Source organism: Pantherophis guttatus, chromosome 4 (assembly GCF_059756535.1).
Source record: "Pantherophis guttatus breed Tessera chromosome 4, ASM5975653v1, whole genome shotgun sequence".
In the NCBI taxonomy this organism is placed as follows: domain Eukaryota; kingdom Metazoa; phylum Chordata; class Lepidosauria; order Squamata; family Colubridae; genus Pantherophis; species Pantherophis guttatus.
This window is the reverse complement of record NC_142066.1, coordinates 128,312,429-128,339,208: the sequence shown is the minus strand read 5'-3', so window position 1 is coordinate 128,339,208 and position 26,780 is coordinate 128,312,429. Positions and strand designations below refer to the sequence as shown.

The window sequence follows — 26,780 nt, the reverse complement described above, 5'->3', positions numbered from 1 at the left end:
ACATTTTATGCTATTATAGGTTTTTCCCTGTAATGTTTTCTATATTTAACTAAATGTTCAGCTATATGGGAATGTGTAGAGAATCTAAAAAGAATGAAATAACTCAGGATGATATTTTATCTGAACTATGCTATTGTCTTGGATCCAAAATATCTATCCATTAGATCATTTCAAATTCACAATTCACTCCCGCTACACAAAGATGGAAGCTACCCCTTACTCTACTCAAATAGTAAAGATGCAGTTTTTTTCTCCCAATCCAAAGGAGCTATCTATGAGGTTGCTACAACTTAAAGTCAACTGAACGGCACATAATCAATTAATCAAAACAGAGAAGCACAGAAAAATCTAAATATTATCTATGAGGCTGAAACTTTGGAAAAAGGAGAAGTCTCAGTTGGGCAATGATATTATAGGCCTAATCAACAGCTACCTCAAGAGGAAATAAGATCTGGTGATCCTTTAGCCACGAAATAGATGTTGTTCATCATCTACATTTAGCGGTAGCTGAAGATAATTCACAGCTGCAACTTCTTTGCTTTAGCATTGTAGAGAGCCCTGAATATTTTTAGATTTCTCTCTTTATTTATTTATTTTTTCTGTTTGGGAATCTTGTGCATTTAAGATCTTATTTTGTAGAATTTTCCATCCTTTCTGAGCACTTTTCACTTCAGGATTGCCATTTCCTCTGGGATTATCAATTTTTCTTCCTTTGAAATTCAATATGGAATTCTTATCCTTCTTGGTACTTCCCTCTTCTGAATATCACAAAAGCAAGGATAAAATAATTACTTTCTCCAAGGTGTCACTCACCTTCATTTCTTTATGCTCTGCTATTGTATCTTCCCTAGTTACCAGTTCATTTTCAGTAGGTACTAACTGTTCCAAAATATCTTAACTAATGAACTTCTTGCAATGGACAATTGACAATATGGAACAGAAAAGGTGAAATACTATATGATGTCAGGAAAAAAAGGATCAGATTTACTATACATTTTTGGCAGACTGAACTCATGAGAGTTGAAAGCAGTTGACAAATCTTTATCTGGAGACGTTTTCATTTCTTTACTGTGCTCTTCCTGAAGTGAAAAACAAAATTATTGTTATAATATTTAGGAAATATTTTATAAGAAATGTTATACATTTTAAAGGATAAGGATAAGGATAATTTTATTTCTATACCGCCCCTCTCCCAAAGGACTCAGGGCAGTGTTCAGCCAGTAAAAACACAATACAAATATCACAATTTAAATTTAAAAATTATTAAAAGTATTACATTTAAGGCCAATTAACTAAAAAAACCCAAAAATTTAAGAACTCCGAATTTAAAACTCAATAATGAAGCTAGCCCTGCCTGTCAGAAGAGCAGGGTCTTAAGAGCACAGCGGAAAACTCGGAGGTCAGAGATCTTGCGTATGTCCAGGGGCAGTTCATTCCAAAGGGCAGGGGCTCCCACAGAGAAGGCTCTCCCCCTGGGTGTCGCCAGCTGACATAATTTGGTCGACGGCACCTTGAGGAGTCCCTCTCTGTGGGAGCGAACTGGTCGGAGGGAGGCTATCAGTGGCAGAAGGCGGTCTCGTAGGTACCCAGGTCCTGAGCCATGAAGCGCTTTAAAGGTGGTAACCAACACCTTGAATCGCACCCGGAAGACCACTTGGAGCCAGTGCAGCTCGCGCATGAGAGGTGTTACATGGGCGCAACGAGTTGCACCCATAATTACCTGCACGGCCGCATTCTGGACCAGTTGGAGCCTCCGGGTGCTCTTCAAGGGGAGCCCCATGTAGAGAGCATTACAGTAGTCCAGTCGGGAGGTAACAAGGGTATGAGTGACTGTGCTCAAGGCGTCCCGGTCCAGAAAGGGACGCAACTGGTGAATCAGGCGAACCTGATAGAAAGCCCCCCTGGCCATGGACGTCATATGCTCTTCTAAAGACAGCCATGCATCCAGGAGCACGCCCAGATTGCGAGCCCTCTCTGTGGGGGGTAGAGAATATTAAACAACTTAAAAAGAGTTGTTTAATATTAGAAATGTTAAGTTATAAGATACTTTGTTCTATTAACAAGCTTATTACTTTTCAAAAATGAATTTCATGAGCTTTTTTAAACAATTGTTTACACTACAAAACTAGTTTCCTAGTATCAGCTTGCTAAAATCTAATATCTAGGGAGGCTTTTTTTTCTCTTCCGGTATATCCCAGTTCAGAAAAGGATCAGTAAAAATATCATTTTTTCAGAAATCAAGGGAAGGATTATTTCAACCTAAAGGTTTATTAGATTACTTTCCTCTTCTGCCTTTTTCTTCCTTTATCTATTATCAAGACAGTGGGTTTTATAACATTTATGCTATTTTTTTCTTTGCTACGGCATCTATTAATCTCTCCCTCCTATATCTCTTCTATCTTCTTGGTTTGACCAGAAGCCCCTTTCTCTGATCATCACAGTTGTTATGCTGAGATACTGCTTTGTACACCTTATATTGCCACATTGTACTGTGCATCTGCTAGTGTCACTGCTTTCTCTCCTACAACTGACTCTCTGAGCCAGGACATACTTAAGGCTGAACTTCGGAGGCAAAAGTTCAGACCTGTACATTTAGAGCAAACCAAAATTATGTCCACATAACAACATGCACATGGTAATCTCATGCTGCAAAATCCACATGTAAGTAATTACATTTCAACATCTGGAGTAAGTACATAGCTTTTCCCTCACTGTGTTGTGACAAACATTCTATTATTTCCCCTGGCCTTTAAAGGATATCAATATTAAGGCCCCATTCAGTAAAGTGGCTCAGAAGCTTCCCACTGCTTCATTAATGAAGATTGCTTGTCTTTTTTATTTTAGTTAAGAAATGTACTGTACCATTAAAAAAAGAGAGAAAGTAATCAGACAGTAAGTCAAGAGCCTAAGGCCATCTTTAAATGCAGGAAATGTGTACATGAGTTCAGCATTGCTCTTCAAAGTTGTGAAGCTTCTAGCCCTCTTGACAATACAAACCTATTGTAAGTTAATTCACTCAAACCTGTTCTAGGTAAATACTGCAATTGCACTGTTTCAGGAGCTGCAAGCACAACAGCTTCCCATGAATGGAAACTCCCACCTTATCCTGACACTAGGATTCTCACTCACTCCAGAAGCCAAAATACTATCTCTGTCAGATGTAAATGCCTTATTCTCCAATGTGTAAATAATGTATATATGGAACATCAGAGGTTAACTTATTCTTTGGACTTTAATGTATTCATAACTTACCACTCCCATTCCTAGCTCCACCCCTTGTATATATAAGGAGCCACCCTCACCATTCTAACTGCTTCTACCTTGAATATTCGGTGAATATAGAATGCCTATCATAATTAAAAAGAAATATATTTAAAGCTCTAACTCCTATTATCTTTATTGAGTCTGATCCTGAAAATATTGCAACAAGCTGGTAGCAGAGGATGGTTAATTGACTCAATAAGTAATTAAAAATGTCCAAGAAAGATAGGCCCAACACCAGGGCCTACAGCAAAGAAATAGAAACTGATCAAGAGATGATCAACGAATCCACCAATGCGATTTCGAGAGAATCCGAAGAATACACCACTGAAGAAGAAGAACTAATGAGTGAAAATAATGACCAGAAAGAAATCGAAATAGAAAATAACGAACTCAGGTCAGAGATATTAAAGATACTAAAAAGCCAAAAGAATGATGAAAGTCTCATCGCGGACCTCCAGGAGATGCTGAAGAACAGCGGAGCAGCGAGAGAGAAAAACGTCATTAAAGAAAAACCCAAAGATCAAAAAACCGTAAGTGAGATGACTACTGAGAAAATAGTTGTTAAAAAGAAAAGATGTGATCCCGCGCGAAATTTTGAATGGCAGCCATCTTGGTTTCAACGAACTTCAAAAGAGAATGGAGCAGAGCCAATCAAAACGCTCAGTTCAAAATTTCTGGCGCGAAAAACACTATCAGACGAAGAAAGTGAGAAAGAAGTCTCAAACTCTTCAGATGATCCAAAATCAGAAAGTGAAGACGATTTAACAAAATCTCAAGTAAAATCAGCAATGAAAACACTTTTTGCTGCTTTTGGGCCAAGACTGAAAATTACCAAGACATCTACGAAGAAGCAAGAAATCAAACCGGCGACTCAAGACCTGCACGCTCCCATCCTGACTTCGAAAGCGACGACGCCTGAGCCCAGAGAGCCATGCCGATTTCGCCCTACACCACAGACAAGATCGAATACCAACGCACACAAAAAGAAGAAAAGAACCGTCGCCACCACCAGAACCCCAAAAACCGAGCCAGAGACCGACTCATCTGAGGAGGAGCGGATCGAGAGAGCTGAAAGGGAGAGAACCTTCCACGACGCCACCAAAGAAGAAATGAGCAACGCGCATGTGCGAAACTACGTAGACGACCCAGAAGGACTTGAACTGGCCAGAGAACCGCGCAGACTCATTGCAAGCATCCCAATGCCGTTCTGTAATTTCCTGCACTTGAGAGATCACGGACTGCCCCAGGTTGTAAGTAATGGACAGAATAATGTAGGTAACTTACCCAGTGACTTCCCAAAACTTAGAATTGATGGCATTAATTTACAAGAGTGGTATCAACAGCTTCAGGTTATTTTCATGAAAGAAAATTTACTATTCTTTATAACTAGCCCTCCAAGAAGACCTTGGACTTTAAAAATAGATTGTTTACATCATAGAGCATTTTTCATAATAATATCTAGCGTGTCTCCTGCAATGTATCATAGCATCAAACCAAACCTAACTGTATCAGAAATAATTCAATGCATGTTTAATCTATTTCACAGCGATAGCGTAGCTACAACCACAAGAATGTCTAAGGATTTCTTTTCCTCTAGAGTAAAACCAGGGGTTTCTATAAGTGAGCATTTGATAAATCTAAACAAAATAAGAGCTGAGCTACAATTGAGGGGGGAAGTGATTTCAGATCAAACAATGAAAAGTGTTATTATCAATTCACTTGATCCATCATGGGATAGCTTTATGTCACACTTAGATACCATTAATTTGGGATATTTATCCATAGAAAGTCTATCTAACAAATTGATAGCAGAAGACAATTCAAGAAAAAATCGATCCAGTAACCAAACAGACCACAAACCTTTTAGGAAAGTAGTCTTTCAAGATAAACATAATGAGGCCTTTAGATGCTACAATTGTGGATCCAGGGAACATAGTAGAAGAGACTGTCCCAAAGTCTCAAGAGAGAGACATAGGCCAGAATATAGGAGCAAATATAATTACAGACAATCTTCCACAGATAGACACAAATATAGAAGTCCACCAAATTACAAAGAAGGTAGAGGGGGTAGAGAAAATTCAAAAGAGAGGAAATCTGGGTCACTGAATGGGCTAAATAAACAAGACAGCACCAGAACACAGCAGGATGAGAATAACAATTGGCTTATTGATTCTGGTGCAACAAATCACACCACCAACAACAAAAGTATATTATCTTCATTTATAGAAGATAAGTTTGTGATAAAGGTAGCTAATCAAGAAAAGGTTCAAGTACTAGGCAAAGGAAATGTGACCTTGCCTGGTCTAGGGAAAATAGAGGGGGTATTATTAATCCCAGAAATACCTCACAACATACTAAGTGCCATAAAATTAAGCAGAGAATCTGATATCAATATAGTTTTCTCAAAAGGGAAAGCAACTATAGAAAAGAACAAAACAAATGTAGGTACTGTAATGATAAAAGGAGGTCTACCCTATATGATAACTAAAGAAAGATGTTTACATAACATTGATTCAAATATGGAAGATTGTATTGAAGCAGATGATGAAAATGTCAGTAACAGTGACAATGATGAGTGTAGAATAACTCATGATCACAAAAATACATACAAGGAAAAGAAACCAAAAATAGGTAAACCAATTCATGATGAGTGTGCTCACATCTTACACAGGAAGTTAGGACATGCAAGCTTTCCTGTAGTACAAAAAATGACTGAACACGCAGAAGGTGTCAAAATAAAAAATTGTGAAAATTATTTGGAATGCTCAGTATGTAAATCCACCAAACTAAAAACCAGTCCCAGACCAAAAAAATCTAACAGATCAACTAACAATATTTTTGATTTGGTACATATGGACTTAGTTGGTCCATTAAGTCCCTCAATTACCTATAGAAAACGTTACTTCCTAACAATAGTGGATGACTACAGCCGATATGGTTTTGTTTACACATTAAAGCACAAGGATGAAACATTTCAGAAATTTAAGGAATTCTACAAACGTATAGAAACACAACATAATATCAGAATAAAGCAAATTATGACAGATAGGGGATGTGAGTTCATGTCTAAAGAATTCTCCCAATGGTTAAAGGATAGAGGAATGTTACATTTCACGTCCAATCCTTTTTCTGCATTTCAAAATGGAGTTGCAGAGAGGAAAAATTCCACACTACAAACCATGATTAGGTGCACATTAGAGGATGCTGGTTTAGGCAAACAATTTTGGTCAGAGGCATTACATTATTCAAATTACACTCAAAATAGAACCTGGTCCAGTATTGTGAATAAGACACCATATGAGGTGATGTACAATAGAAAACCCAAATTATCACACATGCACATATTTGGAGTCACTGCAGACGTACACATACCTAAACAATTGAGGAGAAAGGGAGAAAACGTATCCAGGAGATTAAGATTCATGGGATACGAAACTGGAACCAAAGGGTACAGATTTATTGATAGTAATAACAAATTTATAGTATCCAGAACAGCTGTGTTCCATGAACAGGCCAATTGGTCAAAATTGCACCTTAATGAAATATTTCCTAATAAATGTAAAGATACGATATCTTGCGAGGAAGGAACAACAGAAAATCAAAATATTAACAAAAGTAAGAACAAAATCAAAACTTGGACTAATAGTCAGCATAAAATAAAGACAGACACATTAACAAAGAAGGAAGCTAGATATTTGCATGATAACCATAGCAAGCCTGAAAGAACTATTAGAAACAATAGAAACCAAATACCAAATAAATACAAAGACTACATAATGCATATGAATGGAGAACAAATAACACCTAATACATATGAAGAAGTATTGAAACTTCCACATGAAGAAAGAGAAAAATGGGAACTAGCTATGGAAAAAGAGATGGAAAGTTTACAAGGATTAAATGTATTCACACCTGCGATCGCACCTAAGGATAAAACAATTATAGGTACCAGGTGGATTTATAAAATTAAGAACTTAGAAGGAGGCAATACCTTATACAAGGCTAGACTAGTTGCACAAGGCTATGCACAAAAATACCCAGAAGACTATACTGATACATATTCACCCACAGTGAGAACAGAGAGTGTCAAAACAGCCCTTGTAGTAGCATCTGCACTCAATCTGGACGTATTCCAATATGACATACAGACCGCATACTTACATGCAAAATTAGATAAGGAAATATATGTAAGAGCACCACACAGTCAATACACTAATAAGAACGAAATTTGGTTATTAAATAAGAGTCTGTACGGATTAAAGCAATCCGGCAAAAGATGGTACGATTGCTTGGTAAAAGTACTTAAGACCATGGATTTCAACGCCACCACTGCTGATAACTGTTTCTTTGTAAAAAAGAGTAATGATCATATTGAATTTGTATTAATTTACGTGGACGATATTTTATACATTGGAAAGCATAAAGAGAGCAGGGAAATCTTTGTAAATAAGTTAAATGAACACTTCTCACTGAAATCTCTGGGTAAAGTGAATAAATACCTTGGTGTGCAAATTAACAAAACTAAAAGGGGATTCAAACTTACACAGAAAGATAAAATCATCGAACTCCTAAACAAATGTAACTTAAATAATGCCAAAACCTGTGACACCCCTATGCAAACTGATTTTCTTAGAAACACTGATGAATCTTCCCCTGAGTTTAAAGACAACACATTTTACAGATCAGTTATAGGTTCACTCCTTTATATATCTAATTGGACTAGGCCAGATATTGCATTACCTCTCAATCTACTGTCAAGATATGTTAGTAAACCAACCTTGTATCATTGGGAAGCTGTCAAGAGAATTCTAAGATATCTGAAGGGTACATTAGATTTTTGTTTAATGTTGGAACCCAATAATGACAGAGAACCAAAAATTACTTGTTATGCTGATGCAGATTGGGCTGGTGATACATCATGCAGAAAGAGTACTTCTGGTTATGTTTTTCTATTGAATGATTGTCCAGTTTACTGGTATACTGGTAAACAAGAACTAGTAGCCACTTCTACTACAGAAGCGGAATATGTTTGTTTGTCCAAGGCTGCAAATAACCTTGTATGGTTCAATGATCTGATCACTGATGTTTGGAAGAAACCCACTTTACCATTTATTATGCATGAAGACAATAAAGCGGCCATTGAAATATCCAGATCCGATGCAATTGGACAAAGGTCCAGGCATATTGATATAAAGTTTAAGCATGTGAGACAACTGTCTCAAGACGGATTCATTAAAGCAATACATTGCGATACTTCTGAACAATTAGCTGACATATTAACAAAACCCTTACCTTCTAAACAACACAAATATTTAACTTCTAAATTATATGTATTATATTGTCCTGAATCAGAATGTAATTGGTGTTGTGTAACGAACCGGCATTTAGAGGGGGATTTGTCAGATGTAAATGCCTTATTCTCCAATGTGTAAATAATGTATATATGGAACATCAGAGGTTAACTTATTCTTTGGACTTTAATGTATTCATAACTTACCACTCCCATTCCTAGCTCCACCCCTTGTATATATAAGGAGCCACCCTCACCATTCTAACTGCTTCTACCTTGAATATTCGGTGAATATAGAATGCCTATCATAATTAAAAAGAAATATATTTAAAGCTCTAACTCCTATTATCTTTATTGAGTCTGATCCTGAAAATATTGCAACAATCTCGTTCTGGGATTTCTTCGTTGGCTGACTGAAGAAAATGTCACTTGTTATGCAGGGAAGAAATTATACAGCTACTTATAGACAAGTGCTTCACTCATGCATATATCAGGAGACAACATAATTCCTGGTCAGCACTTTCTGCTGTTTCATAAGACAAAATAGTCATGGAGGGCAATACCCAATGACTAGAGAGAAAGAAGTGTACTCCCAGCAATCTAAAGTAGCCAAAGGGTCTGGGCAATTGCAAATGCTTGACTATGTTGGGATAATAAAACTTCATATATTGAATCTACATGAAGCCTTCTGTCAGGATAAAAAAAAAATAAGTGGGGAAGAGGCTACTTAAGCAAGACAATAGCTAAATACAAATTCAGCTCACTTATACTGTGGGAATAAGTCCAAGAGAAAATCATATCAGTGAGTCCTTGAAAAAATGGTTAGCAAGATATTTGTATTGTTGGCCAGATATCAAGATATACTCTCTATTTCCAGCAGATAACTAGAGATAGGGACTGGTGCTCAGTTTATGTAGGGCTATGTGGCTTTCAACATTACTTACATCCTATAATACCTTTTTGCAACTAGGGACCATATAGTCGGTCTAGATAATCTAGATTAATATATTCCATCATGGGTAATGTATGTCATCATAGGTTGTAACAAGACCAAGTGTCCTGCTGACAAAGATGCGTTTGAGAAATAATTTATTTCAAGGTACTTTGAAGTTACATCCTGTATTTATAATCATCTAAATATTTTGTCAATAGCATGTAAAATGTTGATGTGTTGTCACATTGACAGCATTCTTGTAGGCATTTCTATATGGGTGATTTTTTTTCCTAAACCCCTAGATTTGTGGAATTTTTGGCTAGATGTTTCCAGTTCTGTGAAATAGATTATACATTATATTATCTAGACAGTCATGTCACTGATGAAGATCAAGGAGCATTTGATTTTACTATGTAAACTAGACCTTGGAAGAGCTACCCACTGATTCAGAAAATCATAGCTCTGCGGGATCTAAGAATTTAGTACGTTTAATTCTACTCCATTTCACAGTTATAATCTTGTAACTTAGGAGTCTAATGATAATAAGGGATGTTAATAGAAAAGAGAGAGAGGAGGTGAAACTAAGCTTAGATATAGTAACATGGCAATCATGCTACTTAAATCCATATCTAGTGTAACATTCAGCTGTGTGCAAATACATTTCAAGTTCTTCACCCAATTTTTTATTTGGGGGACACCAAATTTCTTCTAGGGATTGGTTATTTTATGAATGGGGTTCATCATTTGCAGTAGGATGGCATAGTCTCTATTTTTCTCCCTGCAGATTATATTGTTGCTGCTATCCTTGTAATGATGGCCTAGTCAACATTTTGTATCTTTCACAAAAGATAATTTTTTCAAAAGATTTGTAATTAGTGTTAAATACCTGGTAAGGCCCATAAATTCAAATGAATTAACAGTCTTCAACGGAGTAAGAATTGCAGAGGATGAAAAGGTTCACTGTTTTGATATCAAACCCAGCTTTCATTCTTGTCTTCAGACATTCTAATAGTTGATCATCTCAGTGAACAAATATTGATATATTTATGGTGTCATCTGTACTTAACCATTTTTTATAATAGCTACAAACAAAACCCCAAAAAAACATAATGGAAACTGAGTCTTTCTAACAATAAAATTACCATTCCAGAATATACAATTGCCATAAGCTTTGTTTGTTTCTTTGTTTAAGAAATGTATATGATCATCCAACTCACATGCAGGAGACTCTGGGCAGCATACTTTATTAATAATATTATTACAGGTAGAACTTGTTATTAAATATTTTTCTTGAATAAAATATGGCAAACAATTTCTGTTATTAAAGGTAAATGTAAAGGTTCCTGTTGCACATATGTACTAGTCGTTCCCAACTCTAGGGGGCGGTGCTCATCTCCATTTCAAAGCCGAAGAGCCAATGTTGTCCAAAGACATCTCCGTGGTCATGTGGCCGGCATGACTAAATGCCAAAGGTACACAGAATGCTGTTACCTTCCCACCAAAGATGGTCCTTATTTTTCTATTTGCATTTTTAACATGCTTTCAAACTGCTAGGTTGGCAGAAGCTGGGACAAGTAACGGGAGATCACTCCATTACGCGGCACTAGGGATTTGAACTGCTGAACTGCTGACCTTTCGATCGACAAGCTCAGCATCTTAGCCACTGAGCCACTGTGTCCCTCCCATTTCTGTTATTACTGATACTATAATTTCTCTTTTTGCTCCTTACTAACTCAAAAAGGATGACCTAGCTGAAAGAGACAGATGAATAGATTGAATTGGTAGGTGTTCCAGCTGCAGGTAACATAGATATTATGACAGATAACTTTAAAAACTAAGATTAACAATAGTTACCCAGAAATGCTAATCCCCTATTCTACTGAAAGAACTATATCAATAATATAGATCAGAGTTTGATATTGTCAAATCCGCGATGACACGTCATCTTTTTTCCCCTTTGCTAAATTGGGGGTGATGCATCTGGCCCATGGGTTGTGAGTTTGACATCCCTGCTATAGATAATTCAGCCTAGATAATGTATAAATACCATGAAGCCTTCTGCTTCTGGGAGGAGTTTTCATGGTATCTGAAGCAGAACATCCAGATTCAGTCACAGTTTTTTTCCATACAGTATCAACCTTGTCAACTGCCAAGCTTCCTCTTTCCGCTATGTATTCAAAATGGACAGTGATTGATATTTATATGTAAGGATGTAGGAGGTATATACATATGTATATAGCATGTCTATATGTATGTTATTTATGCATACACTTTTGATAGCAGGCAACAGAATTCCATTTTTAATATGTACCAATGTTCCCACAGTAAAAAATGACAATACAGATTATCTATCATCTATCTATCTATCTACGGTATCTATCTATCTATCTATCTATCTATCTATCTATCTATCTATCTATCTATCTATCTATCATCTATCTATCTATCTATCTATCTATCTATCTATCTATCTATTCTTTTTTATTCCTACAATCATGAAGATGTAATGGCAAAATTCATTTGATTAACTTTTTCTACTTCATTCTCAAGATACGTTCAGCTTTTTTTATATTGGGGAAGAGGATATTTGTCAGCTTACTTTATGCTTGCAAAATGGCTGTTTTTGTGGTTTTTGTTTTCTGTTATTGAACTGTGCGCTTTTCTCTGTAGTTTTTTTTAATCTATAAAAATAAAATATTGTTGGAAAAATCCTCCTTGGCTTTAATTGAAGGATAAAAGTTTCATTATAGACTGTAATGATTTCAGGATGGATTGTAATGAAAAATCAAGTGCACAGAGATACACTTGACTACCTGTATCTAAACAGTAAGGTTTGCAGGGAGGATGGGGTAGTGGGGATAATCAGATTGACATCATGGCATCATGAAACAAGCCTACAGTTTTTTCATCCATGCATTACAACTTTATGATATGTATACAGACCTTGTGGCATGATTCTGCAGTAGTGTTTTGTCATTCAGAAGACTTTACAGATACTACTGTAACTAAATACCTGCCAATTTTTGTGTCCTACACTCTCCATAAAAATATTCTGCAATAGAATATGTGATTTACAAAAGATTTAGATACTATTCTAGATTGAATTTTCTATTAATATTCTGTTTTTAAATTAAATGTTTTAAAAAATGCAGAACAAATTTTGGCTCAACATAAGTAAAATTTGCTCCTGTTCTCCCAGCAACAAAAATTAAGAACAATGAATATACGCTATTGTAGGTAGAGTAAAAGCAGTTACAATCCAGAATTGTTTTTCTTTAAATTCAAATTATTTTAGCGTAACATATAACAATATATTTTGAAATAATGGGTTAAAATATTAATTGTTGGTTTCTTCCTGAGCTATCATGATTTTAATCCTTGTCGTGCTCTTGTATATTATCTGTCCAAGTTATAGCTCCCGAACTGTATAATCACTTAATTCTTTGAAAATTCAACAAGTGCAAATTTCATGCATCACATTTCAAACATCTCCACACTTTTGGCAGATCATGTCAGTTTGCTGATCTTCCTGAATGTCCCATGCAGCAAGAGATTTTTGTTCTGTCCCCCCACCTCACATAGGCAGACACACGAGCAAAAGACTTCTACAGTAATCTATTTCTACAAGCTGACCTGAATCCCTTTGGCAGCTGCAAATTCTGGCAGCTACTTTCCGAATGCTGCCAAGTTTCTTATCACCTCTAGAAACAGGAGTCAGCGTATCTGTAGTCCGTTGCTGGGGCACCCAAGAGTTCAAAGAGTAGTCAGAAGTCATTCACAAAGTTCAAGCCTTAATTGCGAACAATATCCCATCCGAAGCTCACGATATGCAGTTTTTGTCCGTCACAGAGCCTGCAGAGCAACCCCACCCACTTTTATCCCCTGTGGGGCATGGCTCAGTGACTCAGCAATCTCTGGCCCTTCCCCACCTCTTCCTTTGCTGCGCACGCCTCTCCCTCCGACGCTGCCTGGTATCAATCCAAGATTGATCTTCATCACTCCCTATTAATGGGTGCCCCGACATGCTTTCCTCCTGGCCTTCAGCTGGAACCTGAGGCATTGCAAGAAACGAGGGTCCTGGAGAGGGAGGCCTTGTCAGTTCCTCCCCATCACTTTCAGAGTCATCTTCCTCCGTGAGGACAGGCTCGGGAGCCGGAGTCACAACAGGTTTTTCCTGATGCATAAACAATTATTATGATTTTGATAATGAAATGTTAAAAGAAATATTTTTGTGTAAATGTTCCCATTTTGCAGAAAGAGAAATCAAGCATGTTTATTTATTTCTTTAATTTGTTTGCCACCCATCTCATTGCATATCTTCTTAGACTATAGGACTTTTATCACTTCATCACAGAAAGTTAGACCAGCATAACGTTTTTCTCAGTGGTGAAATGTAAAATTTGTTACTACTGGTTCTGTGGGCGTGGCTTGGTAGTGGTGGGGTAATGTGACTGGGTGGGCATGGCCAACTTTTTTTTTTTTACTTTTAAAAGCATTTTTTCTACAACCTTAAGAGGTTGCAGAAAAAAAATGCTTTTAAAAGCCTCTGATGATCCCAGCTGAGCTGCGTGATCATCAGAAGCTTTTTATTAACTTTTAAAAGAATTTTATCGGTAAAAGAGGTTGTAGAAAAAATGTTTTTAAAAGTAAAAAAAAAACTTCTGATGATCGCGTGACTCAGCTGGGCGGGGGGGGGCAGGGATTTTTGCTACTGGTTCTCTGAACCACCCACTGTCATTGCTATCAGATCGGGTGATCCGGTCCGAACCGGGAGCATTTCACCCCTGATTGTTTTTTGGGCAATTCCTATCCTCCCTCTATTTCTTCTTTTAGTTACCACTCACTGGCAGTCATCTGATTTCTCTCCAATATCATGGGTGACAAATCTAACAGATCCTCCCTGCCCTCTGCCACCCAGATTACTGTGAAATGGTGTTACAGTAAGGAGTGAAAGGGAAGTACTATTTTGATAACACTATAGCCATGGTTGTCAAGTCAGTCTCACCTGTGGCCTTAAAAAGAGATGGAAAGTGAAAAAAGATGCACTGGAACATGTTTGTCTTGCAGTTAGGAACAACTGGGTAAGTATTTCTTAAACACTTTTCTCTCAGTACTCCTTCCACCTTTAAAAATTATGGGGGAATCAAAAAGAGCCTTTGTATTGTTTATACTTATCAAGAGCCATGGTGGCGCAGTGGTTAGAATGCAGTATTGCAGACTAATTCTGTTGATGGCTGACTGCCAGCAATTCAGCAGTTCAATTCTCACTTGCTCAAGGTTAGCTCAGTCTTCCATCCTTCCGTAGGGTTGCTAGGTCTGCTTCCAAAAAATAGTGGACGGGGGGGGGGGGGTTAAGTAGTAAAAAAAAAAATTACAATTAAATTATATATTTTCTTACAAACATTTTAACATGTATTAAAATAATCACTTCAAAACTTTACTTAAAATTCAAAACATCAAATATATTATAATAATATGTAAAATATTAAATTACATTTTACTTTGCTGTCATGTGTATTTTTTATTTGACTGCGCAGTTTTGATCAATTCTTTGTGTTTAAGGAATAATTCTTTAATTTCAGTACAACGTTGAGAAATATTTAAAAATATACAAAGTTCACTTCGAACTGATGGTACAAGCAGTCGGTTACATTTGTCAGTCCACAAATTTCCCATGACGCTGAAAATTTGTTCAACATTTGCATTTGATACCGGAATTGATGCACAATACTGGAACAATTTCAGTAAACTCGGAGCTGGCTCTTTCTTGAAAAAGTACATCCACTTATCAAGTGGGTGAATCGCCCTGCAGATGAACATAAACTTCTTCTAAGGCAGAAATTTCATCGAAGAGAGTGTTGAGTGGAAGTTCTTCTCGCCATAACCAGATGTTCGTCATTTCTTCTAAAGTTGGAGGATTATTGCAATCAATTAGATTGAAACAACTTAGTGTTTCAATCGAAACGCTATACTGAATCGATGAAATTATTCCACTTTTCTAGGTATGCAATGGCTCTTTGATACACGTTGATGGCTTCTTTCTTGAACTTTTGCATGGCATACTCAGGCAAATGTTTTTTACGTAAGGCAAATAAAACTTTCATTCCAAAAAACTGCTCATCGTATTTTTTTTGCAGAGAATCACGCAGCTTACATATGATAATGTGAAGATCACATGCAAGAATTTTCTTGCTTTCCAGCTTCAGTAGGGTGTCTTGCATTATTGACATGAAGAAGTGCGTGAAATATAAATACAATTCTGAAATTGTTGGTTCATCGTCCTTTGCGAGTTCATTTTCCTGATCCGAAATAAGGTTCCAGATAACCTTATGGCACTCATCAGATCCAAGAGAAATAAAATACGATTTTAGAGGTATCCAGTTTAAAAGAAGTATTTCAACCGCTTTAAACAAACTTAACCAACGTGTTGGAACATGGCGCAAACTTCATGGAATTCTGACTCGCAAAACTCAAAAAATGATTTCAACTCTTCTCGTTTCTTCACAGAATTCGAAAATTCGGCAAAAACCTTCAGCACTACATTTTCAATATCAAAAGATAACTGCTTTAATGCATTTTTTGCGCTGTTGTGTAAAATGTGATTATTGCAATGAGCATTCGATCTTTGTCTCATTCTAACTTATGAAAAAAAAGACAAAATGCGATTCTCCTATCCTTATTTTCTTAGAATGTACAGCTTTAGATTACGTACCATTTCATCATAAAGCTTTTGAATAAAAAAATGTCCACTATTTTGTGAAAAAAATAGTGAACATAATGTGAAAAAAGTGGACTGTCCGTTCAAATAGTGGACACCTGGCAACCCTTCTGAGGTTGGTAAAATGAGAACCCAGATGGTTGGAGACAATATGCTGACTCGGTAAACTGCTTAGAGCAGGGGTATCAAACTCACGATGACATGTTGCTATCATGAGATGTATCATAACTTTTTTCCCCTTCACTAAACCAGGGCCCAGCGCGTGACTCATCTGGCCCATGGGCAGCAACACTTCTGGCTTAGAGAGTGCAGTATAGATGAAGCAGTATATAAATCTAGGTGCTATTGCTATTGCTATCAATATTTACTATATTAAAAATAAAAGGTCACATTTACTACTGCTACCATGTTTCATGCTTGTTTTATGGCATTTTAATATTGTATTATTTTTCAATTATTTTTGACAAATAATTTTGCTTTTGAGCACTCTGAGAGGACCTTCTAGAACCACCCTTTAAGAAACATTGAACCAGGGAAAGATCAACATTGTCTGGAGATTTCACATTTTTAATCTTTTTCTTTGAAAAAGCTATAAAATCTACAGCCAATATATTTCAAACACCTGGGTGTTCTTTTATGGACCTGGATTTAAAGATCAGATGTAGTGAGTACATCTAAATACTGATAATTCTTAATAGATATACTCTGTGTCATGCACTTCTAGGGCATGTCAAATTTTTCAAATTTCAGGGATTCCTTCTGTTCCCCACCAACCAGTCAGAGCTGAAGAAGCTTCTTGGATGAGAAACGAAAGGTCTTCAAAGAAAAACCAGAAAATCTTGTTGCCTCTTGAAAAGTACCTTTGGGACAATATTTTGTTTGTTTTATTTCACAGGTTCAGCTGTCTTTTTCTTTTTGTTAAACGTTATTTTGTCTGAGAGTGTTAATATTGCTAGCCTCATTTCCTGCGAGTGTGATAACTGATCTGTAATGGCTTCTAAAATGGAACAAGACTGGGAACATTCACTCGTATGAGCAACCTAATTGGGACTGGCAGAGGCTTGTTGCCATCTGAACTTCCAACACTGTGAGGCATTCTCAGATATGGCCTACTGTTAAGAAAACAAAGTAGTGGTGATTATAGAAACTATCCAGCAGTCTTGCAAGATACATATATCCAAAAGTCTTGAAAAATGGGAATGAACAAACAGTTCTTTTGTGATCCCTGTTGTAAATTCACGAGTGACCATCTTGAATAAGATCCAAAAAGTTGGGATCAAGCCAAAAACATATCTCTTGATAGAGGAAAGCTAGATATCAAAGAGACTTTCACTGGGAAACTTGACAAACTGTTTGGCATCCTCAATTGCAAGTGTCAAATTGTTCTGTGTGTCAAATTTGCTTGCCCTGCTGGCTGAAAAAAAAAGCTCATATTAACCTACCTGCCCTAAGGAGATGAAGATACCATTGAAGGAACTTGCTTTTGTTAAAGGTCAGAGAGATGAGACTGGTTCTTTTGGGTCACACCAGATTGGTTTGCCAGATGTGCCCGAGTAGAAACAACTAGTAAAAAGGCAAAAGCGGCAAGGCGATGACAGACAAAGGCTTGCTAAATATAAGCAGAGAAATATTTCAGACATTTTTGATTAATTATCTTTTATAAGGAAAATGAAGGACAAATGACTGATGATGAAGATGAAGAGGAATGTGATGGGATTTTGAAGAGGCCTTAGACCAAACACGCATGCAGAGTATAAGATACGGTGTTGGTCTGTGTGCCACTGCTGCCATTATCACACCCACCTTCATAAATGCTGGCTTGATCACTGAAGAAGACAAGAGATTTGTAGTTGACCGCAATAAAGTCAAGAGAGCCCAAGAAAAAATTATGACGTTCCTAGATCAAGAATTTGATGAGGTCTGTAAGAAGGGAGAAATATAATGCATCTTCTTCGATGGCCGTATAAGTGCAACTAAAGTTACGCTGAAAGTAAACAATTCAGATCAGCAATTCCCCAATACCATAAAAGAAGAACATTATTCTGTGTGCAGTGAGCTGGCTGGAAGATATCTTTATCATTTCACTCCAGAGAAAGGCTCAAAAACGGGAAAACCTGCTCAAGTGATTGCAGATAATCTGGTGTAGTTCATAAAGAAGAAAGGAATTGACAAAACTTGGAGGTCATTGGAGGACATTCTGCAAATGTTAATACTGGCAGTGAAAGTGGTGCCATGCACTGGGTAGAGGTCAAGCTTGACTGAAAGTTAATCTAATTGGTGTGTGCACCAGATGTGGGTTTCAGCAGGTTCTGACTAAGTCTGGAGAACCGGTAGCGGAAATTTTGAGTAGTTCGGAGAACCGGTAGTAAAAATTCTGACTGGCCTGCCCCCATCTATTCTCTGTCTCCTGAGTCCCAGCTGATCGGGAGGAAATGGGGATTTTGCAGCAACCTTCCCCTGGAGTGGGGTGGAAATGGATATTTTACAGTATCCTTCCCATGCCATGCCCACCAAGCCATGCCATGCCCACCAAGCCAAACCCACAGAACCAGTAGTAAAAAAAATTGAAACCCACCACTGGTGTGCACTCTACATGAATGAGTACTCCTATGACAGTTAATACAAAATTGGATGGGAAGATCTTGTCTAACAACAAATGGGCAGGTAAAATTGGCAATATGCTAAACACTGCAACAGAATTTGACATTGATCCTTCATTCACCAGAGTTTCATTTGGTGAGCCTCTCATTTACTGAGTGACAGTGTTGTAAAGGATCTCTTTACTGATCAAGCATATAGATATAGGATCACACAGGTAGTAAGGACAGGAGAATTTCCAATAGTTCTGGCTCTTCTGGAAATTGGCCCTGTAAGCCATTCACGCTGGTTGACAACTGCAGATAGGGTTTGTCAAATATGGGTTTCGAAACAAGGCTTTAAAGGCAAAAGTATCCAAAACTTAAGAATGATAGTGGAATACATCATTAGTGTGTATTACCCTTGCTGATTCAACATCAAAGTAAAATATTCCTGGATTGAAGTCCTATGTCATATGTTGTTCTAGCTACAGTAAGTCAGACTGCAAAAGAAGGCTGTAGTAGGTGCTGTTTTGCCAACCATTCAATGCTCAGCATGGTATACTTTCAGTGAAATGATAATCAAGACATTCTTGTGTTCATATGGCATTCAAAAGAGGAGAGCTAGTGTGCAAAAGAACATTGAATTGAAGGGTACATATGATGATGCTCTGGTAGATTTTTCTGTACATGTAAGAAAAACACAATTAATCCATGGCAGAGCATCCACTCTGCTGAAGCTGACTGACTGGTCTGAAGAGCCACGTGCAAGATTCTGAAGTTGACGTGCAAACTTACTACAGCAGAAATAAATGATGAACCAGTGCAAGTACCACAGTGGCCCTACATGCCCAATCAATAGAGAGATGTGTGTAACAGGTCATAGAGGCACCAAGCAGAGTGTATATACATGGGAAATGTGAGGGTTATATCAGAGGCCAAGTAGCAAGTCGGCAGCTTATGTCGAAGAACAAATCAAAATAAAACTTGATGAAACTCGCTTAAACATTTTTGTAACTCAGATAATTGCTTTCTGATGTTAGTTTATGATTGCATAGTTTATTTTTGCTCAACTAGTTAAGATTCATGCAGAAAAAAAAATTTTTGTAGCACAAGGTGGAATTTTGAGAAGATAAAGTTAACAGTATTTGGGTTACAAGAGACTGTTGTGGGTTATATGATCAGATGTGGATTTACCATACCAAGCTAAATCTTGTACAGTTGCAAAAATAACAGCAGATTTGAATTCTTGGGGTAAAAACACATATTTTTAGAACCTATCACTGAAAAAAATGCAAAAATTAATTTTCACCCCATTAAATGACTGTCTCATGGTTTTAGACAGTAGCCAAAAGGAACTTTGGGTTGCTTTTCACCCCAATGAACCCATAGTAACTGTTTCATCTCAAATAATTAATTGAACCATGAATAATGTGTAAGTTTGGACAGCTATTGAAAAGTGATATTTTTCTGAAATTTCATTTACTGGGGAGTGAAATCACTAGATGAAGAACCCTTCTGACTTAGGTGTTTCTGGTCCAATATCCTGTTTCCTACAGTCTTTCTATGGAAGTTCACACACACACACAAAGATTTGAAGATATTAACTCTATCTCATTACCGAATTGAAGGTTAGAATACATTAAGAACTATTGCTAACCCTAGAGATAGTTTATTTGTTAGACATCAGTTTACAAAACTAAAAATTCTTTGTTTTTCCCTGCAGGCATTTTACAATCAGTGTGTTTCCTTTTCTTTCTGGAATGCTGGCACTAAGCAGTGCATAGCTTTATTGCACTACCAATCTGGTGCTTTGAAAAGAGGGAAGGGATTAGCGAAAGAAATATAAAAATGAAATAGTGGAGCAATGGGATCTAAATGGGAAGGGAAATTGCTTTCTACAAGCTGTGTAAACTTCTATTATGAGACAAAGAGCTCTGTTCTCTTCCAACACAATATATGCTTAGTTTGCTCTCTCCAATAAGTAAAGCAGACTGAGGTAAAAGAGCAGTTTTAGCTACTTAAATCAAAGTTGAAAAAGGGTGAGTACAGAACATCATTTTCAAAACTATGGTCTATGTAGCCGTTTGGTCAGCAGTTTTGGAACCGCTACATATTTAGGCTGGCCATATGATGACAGAATCCTACTGATTTTGGAAGAAGATCCAAGTAAACTGTTTATTCATGCACTGCTGAATTAGTTGTCATTGTCAATAATACAGCAGGAAAAAGAGCTGCAGTATTCTTTCAACTGACCAAAACGTTAAAGATTAAGGAAAATGATTAGACATTCTCACCATTTGGAAGGACTGCAGTGGAACAAATGACCAGCTGAAACCTGTTACGTGCACGTTATATGTTAAATTACTATTTAGCTATTATCACCTATAAAATGCATCCTAAATCAATGGTTTGGATCAGATGCAGTTGGAAATACTTTCGTTTGATTCACTCAGTAATTGTGGTAGAGAATGTTTGTCATTAAGAGATAACATTCTAACAATGTACGGATCCTGCTCATGTGCTATACTAAAGGAAAATAACCTGATTTAAATGAAGATAAATATTTATGGTTTGTTATTCATGTCCTGCCAAATATATTGCATAACCTTGCAGGAGGTCGGTGTAAACCACAGTTTACCATATTGACAAGGATAGATATATGTGAAGCAATTATGGAATGAGTCATCTTCTAGGTCAACTGTGAGACAGATCAGAAATGTATTGGATACTTGTTTCTCCATACTTGTTACTCAACCATTAATCTTACTGCACATTAATTTCACGTTAGAAGTAGTTTTACCAATGTTTGTTAGGATCCACTTAAAGAAATGGAAAATTTGTGGTGCATCAGTAGCTACTGCTACACAAATCAATCAGAAATATATATATATATATAACTCTGGATGAGATCCCATCATAAAAGTTCCAAATCTTCAAATGGGTATTTTTAATTAAAGAATCCAAATACTGGTTGAAATGGCAGAAATTATAAGTAGTATATCTCCTAAACTAGATGTACAAATAGTTGCTTTACTAATGTGCCAATTTAGGGATGGTCCTATTCTGAGTCTTCTTGAATCTTTTCTCAATATTTACACATATAACTTTCTGCTTTCTCTTTTTCATTTAGGTGCAAGGTAAGCTTGAAGGGAGAATCTTCTTTTCATCAAAATACAAAAAAAATGGATGGACGGGGAATATCTATCCTGTCCAAACCAGATTCAAAGCTTTGATTTATATTTCACAGAAAGTCTCTAAGGAGAATTAGTTTGAGTGAAAGACAACTGATGAATTCCAGAGAACTTCCAACAGCCAAATACATAACACTATGAGAAAGCATGATAAATCAAAGTACAAGTAGTCCTCTACTTACAACAGTTTATTTAGTGACCGTTCAAATTTACAACAGCACTGAAAAATGGGACATGACCATTTTTCACAGTAACAACCTTTGCAGCATCCCCATGATCATGTGATCAAAATTCAGATGCTTGGAAGCTGATTCATATCTATGACTGTTGCTTTGTCCTATAGTCATGTGATCGCCTTTTGCAATCTTCTGACAAGCAAAATCAATGGGGAAGTCAGATTCACTTAACAGCTGGGTTACTAATTTATCAACTGCAGTGATTTACTTAACAACTATGGCAAGAAAGGTCCTAAAAATAGGTCAAAACTCACTTAACAAATGTCTCACTTAACAACAGAAATTTTGGGCTCAACTGTGATCATAAATAGAGGACTGCCTATAATCTTAAGGACAGCCTTCCTCATCCTGGCAACCTCCAGATATGTCGGATTACAAGTCCCGCCATTCTAAATGAATGTTGCTATTCCAGTTCATTTAGGGACATAGTGGCTCAGTGGCTAAGATGCTGAGCTTATCAATCAAAAGGTTGACAGTTCAGTGGTTCGAATCTCTAGTGCTGTGTAACAGGGTAAGCTCCCGTTACTTGTCCCAGCTTCTACCAACCTAGCAGTTTGAAAGGACATAAAAAATGCAAGTAGAAAAATAGAGAAAAACAGGGAATAACAGTGCTCCATGCGCCCTTGGCATTTAGTCATGCCAGTCACATGACCACGGAGATGTTTTGGGACAACACTGGCTCTTCAGCTTTGAAACAGAGATGAGCACCGCCCCCTAGAGTCAGGAACAACTAGCACATATGTGCGAGGGAAACTGTTACCTTTACCTATTCCAGTTCAGGATGACAAGAGTTGCAGTCCATCAATCTCAGTAGGGCATAGTTGAGAAAAGTTGCCTTAAATTACAACATTATCTTGAAAAATATAATCCATAACTGAAATGTCTTTGGATCATTCCAGATAAAATATAATTATTCAGCCTTGCTTCAAATCTATTATTAGATTTATTAATATTAAATTAATGTACCCCATCAAAAAAATATCATTTTTAATTCTGGCTAAACATACCTAAAATATACTCCCATGCCCAATAAAATTATTAATAGAGCTATTGTTATAACTTATTGAAAATAAAATGGTGTGTCATCTAAAACAGTGGTCACCAACTGGTGGTCCGTGGACCACTGGTGGTCTGTGAGAAAATTTTGGTGGTCCAAAGAAAAAATATTTGCATTTTTTATATTGCACTAAATACTATTTATCTTTTTTAAAAAATTCATGTTACTAGTCCTTGGAATTTAGAATTATGAATTTAGTGGTCCCTGAGGTCCAAAAGGTTGGTGACCCCTGATCTAGAAAGCATCTATAGAAAATATGCATATGCTTTAGGGGATTATATAAAAAGCTAACACCCTGGATAGACTGGCCTAGTATAAAACTACACTGCACTTTGCAAATATTGTTACTTTTTCCCTTTCTTCTCTTTTGGATTAGAGTTTTTGCCAAGTACTTTTCTAGCCACACTTAATAAACTAATCCACCTGGGATTAGTTTTTTCATCTAATCCTTTGCATAGAGGAACAACAACAGGTTCTTCCGATTATCAGACACAGAAGGAGTCTTCACACAAATATTAAGCCATTCAGACATTCCACAAGCAAATCATACTTATGTCTTTACATTTCTCCAGTTACCCCATCTACACCTGCAGCCTTACCCCTTTTCAATATTCTTATGATATTTTCTAGACTTTCCTTCCACCATTTTTCTTGGATCTTAGCATTTATAGCATTTATTTCAATTCAGTTCCTCAGTATGTTACTTTATCATTTTCACAGTAATATGCATTTTTCTCAGTCTCTTTCACTTCATTCTTCCATCAATTATTTTGATGGAATCCATTATTCCCATTAGTTCATGCAGACATCATTCTCTTATTTGTATCTGTATTATTCTGACACAATTCTTTTTATTTGCTTCCATGCAGCTTCCACCTTAACTTTCCTTTTGTCCTACACCTGTTCACTCCAGTGAGAAATTAAACTATCTTAAAGCATGACTTTTAGTATTTAGTTCTTTCTTCCTACAATCATTATACTTTCAATATAATTTCTTTCTGTCTCCTTTTCTTCTATGTCTATTTTCTCCAAAATCCATGATTGAACTTAAAAAAGTGATGGCTAGTCTCTTATAAATCTTGCTATTTTTACTCTTAATATTTCACTACAAGCAATCAAATTGTTTTATTCATTCTTTACCCTGGCTCTGTCTCCTTCTTTTCCACCAGATCTTCCAGTAGAAATTCCACCTGGCATCTGTATTTGAGAAACATAGGACTTTCATGCCCTGTGCTGCTTTTCTGGCAATGAAATGGTAACAATGGGAGAAAAAAATAATAGTTTCTATAATGCACTTACTGGTCATGAAGTTTGGAGGTGTATTTTACAGGTTTCAAGCTTAACTTGAAAGTAAGAAACACAATCTCATTAAAAAAAAGAAAACAAATTTTTATCTAAAAAGGAGCAAATGAAATATGTGTCCCCTTGTAATTTTAATCCTTAGATATATTCAACATTGTGATAAATGAGTGATCACAATCAGCAGCTAAACAACTAAAATTGCAAAAGAAAATGTAAGAGAAATATTACATGCACACAGCAAAATTTCTTTTATAAATGAAAATGATATTATTATGAGAGGGAAGAAGATGTAAATTAATATTCAGAATACAAGAAGAAATCTTACTGTTCGGGCTACAGAATTTATTATTTTCATTTTATTTATATCCTGCCTCTATTATTTTTATAAATAATTCAATGTGGCGAATATATCCAGCACACCTTCCTCCTCCTATTTTCCCCACAACAACAACACGGGTTGGGCTGAGAGAGAATGATTGGTCCAAAGTCACCCAGCTGGCTTTCATGACTAGGGTGGGACTGAAACACAAGGCTGAAAATGCACATTTTAGGTTTATATAATCCAAACAGAGAAATCTAAAACAAAGAATTACACTTGACTCAGCAGAAGGAAAGACTGGGCAAATCTGATCGTTTCAGGGAGGATGAACCTTGCATCATAGATTTGGTATGAGTGTGATAACAGTCTCTAGTCCAATTTGAATTAATAAATTGGGCCATTGATCTGAAATGATTTATTTTTTTTAACCCTAATTAAGAATAAACCATTTTGGGGCTTCCAGTTTGCTCTTCGTAGCCACCAGACGGTCTCTCGGGACCGCCAGCCCCTTCGCCTGTAAAGAGCCGCCTGTACAGCGCAAAGGCGGCTCGAAAAACCCCATTTCCAGGAGGAAATGTGGGATAGAGCAGGTGAGTGTAGGTAGAGCTCTCCGTAGCCCCCAGGGTTTGTTTTTTTTTACTCTTGGGGGCGGGCGGAGGAAGCTCCCTATAGCACTCGCCGCCCGCTCCGGGCGTTGGGAGACTTCTGCCTTTTTGCAGAACAAGGCTACAAAGACAAGCTTTTTAAGATATTTAACAGATTAACTAAAGATGATGAGATTTGGATCTGGACCTGTGACCCTAAATTGCAAGTATTAATACTTATTTCGCAAAGGATATTCAACAAAGTAAAAAAGACCTTTTAAAATGGCGATTGCCGAAACTGGAGCAGGGAAGCTGAAAAGAGAAAGTCCTTCCGTTTCTTATTAAGTTACAAAGTAGCAGAATAAATGCTCCTGGCTACATTTGAAGGGATATGAGCTGGACTTGTGACCCTGAATTGCAAGTATCTCATTTATTTTATAACAATTATTGAAGAAGGAAAAGGAAAAGGAAAAAAGAATCTTTAAAAAGGGCGATTGCCGAGACTTGAGAAGGGGCTGAAAGGGAGAGTCCTTCCGTTTCCTATTGAGATACAAAGTAGCTGAATAAATATTTTTGGCTACACTTGAAAATAAAGCTCTACTTTTGTGTTTTTTCTCTTCCTGGAGATTAGATATTGATCTTGGTTGGAAAGAAGTTTTTTTTTCTCTGCTGCCTCTCTTTTCTTTTTTTAAAAAAAAAATAGTTTGTCTGTGTTGAAATATGGCATTAAAGCCGGACAAACAAGCAATGGGGGGGGGATTCCCCCATTAACAAATTACGTGACCAAGTTTTAAAGCTCCAGTCTCAGAAAACTGATTTTAATATAATTGAATTTCTTTTGGAGGAGATTGTAAGAAGGGATGAGATTGTGAATCAGAACTTTGAAAAATTTAAGCAGGAAATTAAAGAATTAGTGCAATTAAAGTTTGATATTCTGGATCGAAAGATTATAAAAATGGCTAATGGCTTTGTAGAATTTTATGATTAAGTTGGATGAAAATACTAACTTATTAGAGTCTAAAGTGGAAGAAATTGAGGACAATTTGGATAATAAAATACAAAAAATTGAAAATGATTTGACAAACATTCAAGACAATAGCTCAGAAGAAAAACCTAAAATGGAGGTTGAACAAAAGTCTTGTAATGCAGAAAATTTACAACAACGGATTGAAAGAGAGGTCCTAATGGTGCATTACAATTTTACAGAATATGCGATCAGACTCAGAGGTTTGCAGGAAAATAACAGAGATGATTTAAGGAAAATATCTTCTGAAATTCTGGCTGGGATTTTAAAGGTTCAACCTGA

At 36.7% G+C, this 26,780-nt stretch overlaps 1 long non-coding RNA gene across 3 annotated transcripts in view; it reads right to left on the bottom strand.

The window, feature by feature from the left end:
* Positions 1 to 963: 963 nt before the first annotated feature.
* LOC117655246 (uncharacterized) overlaps positions 964 to 26,780 on the bottom strand; it is a 67,689-nt gene continuing 41,872 nt past the window's right edge. For 2 of the 3 annotated variants that reach the window (XR_009620861.1, XR_004588605.3), the window contains exons 3-5: positions 18,010 to 18,126; positions 17,649 to 17,815; positions 12,581 to 14,804 (exon numbers count right to left, since the gene is read on the bottom strand). This is a non-coding gene — a long non-coding RNA (uncharacterized LOC117655246). Of the gene's footprint in view, positions 1,080 to 12,580; positions 14,805 to 17,648; positions 17,816 to 18,009; positions 18,127 to 26,780 lie in introns of those variants that run through there. The other variant, XR_009620859.2, reaches the window with a different exon arrangement.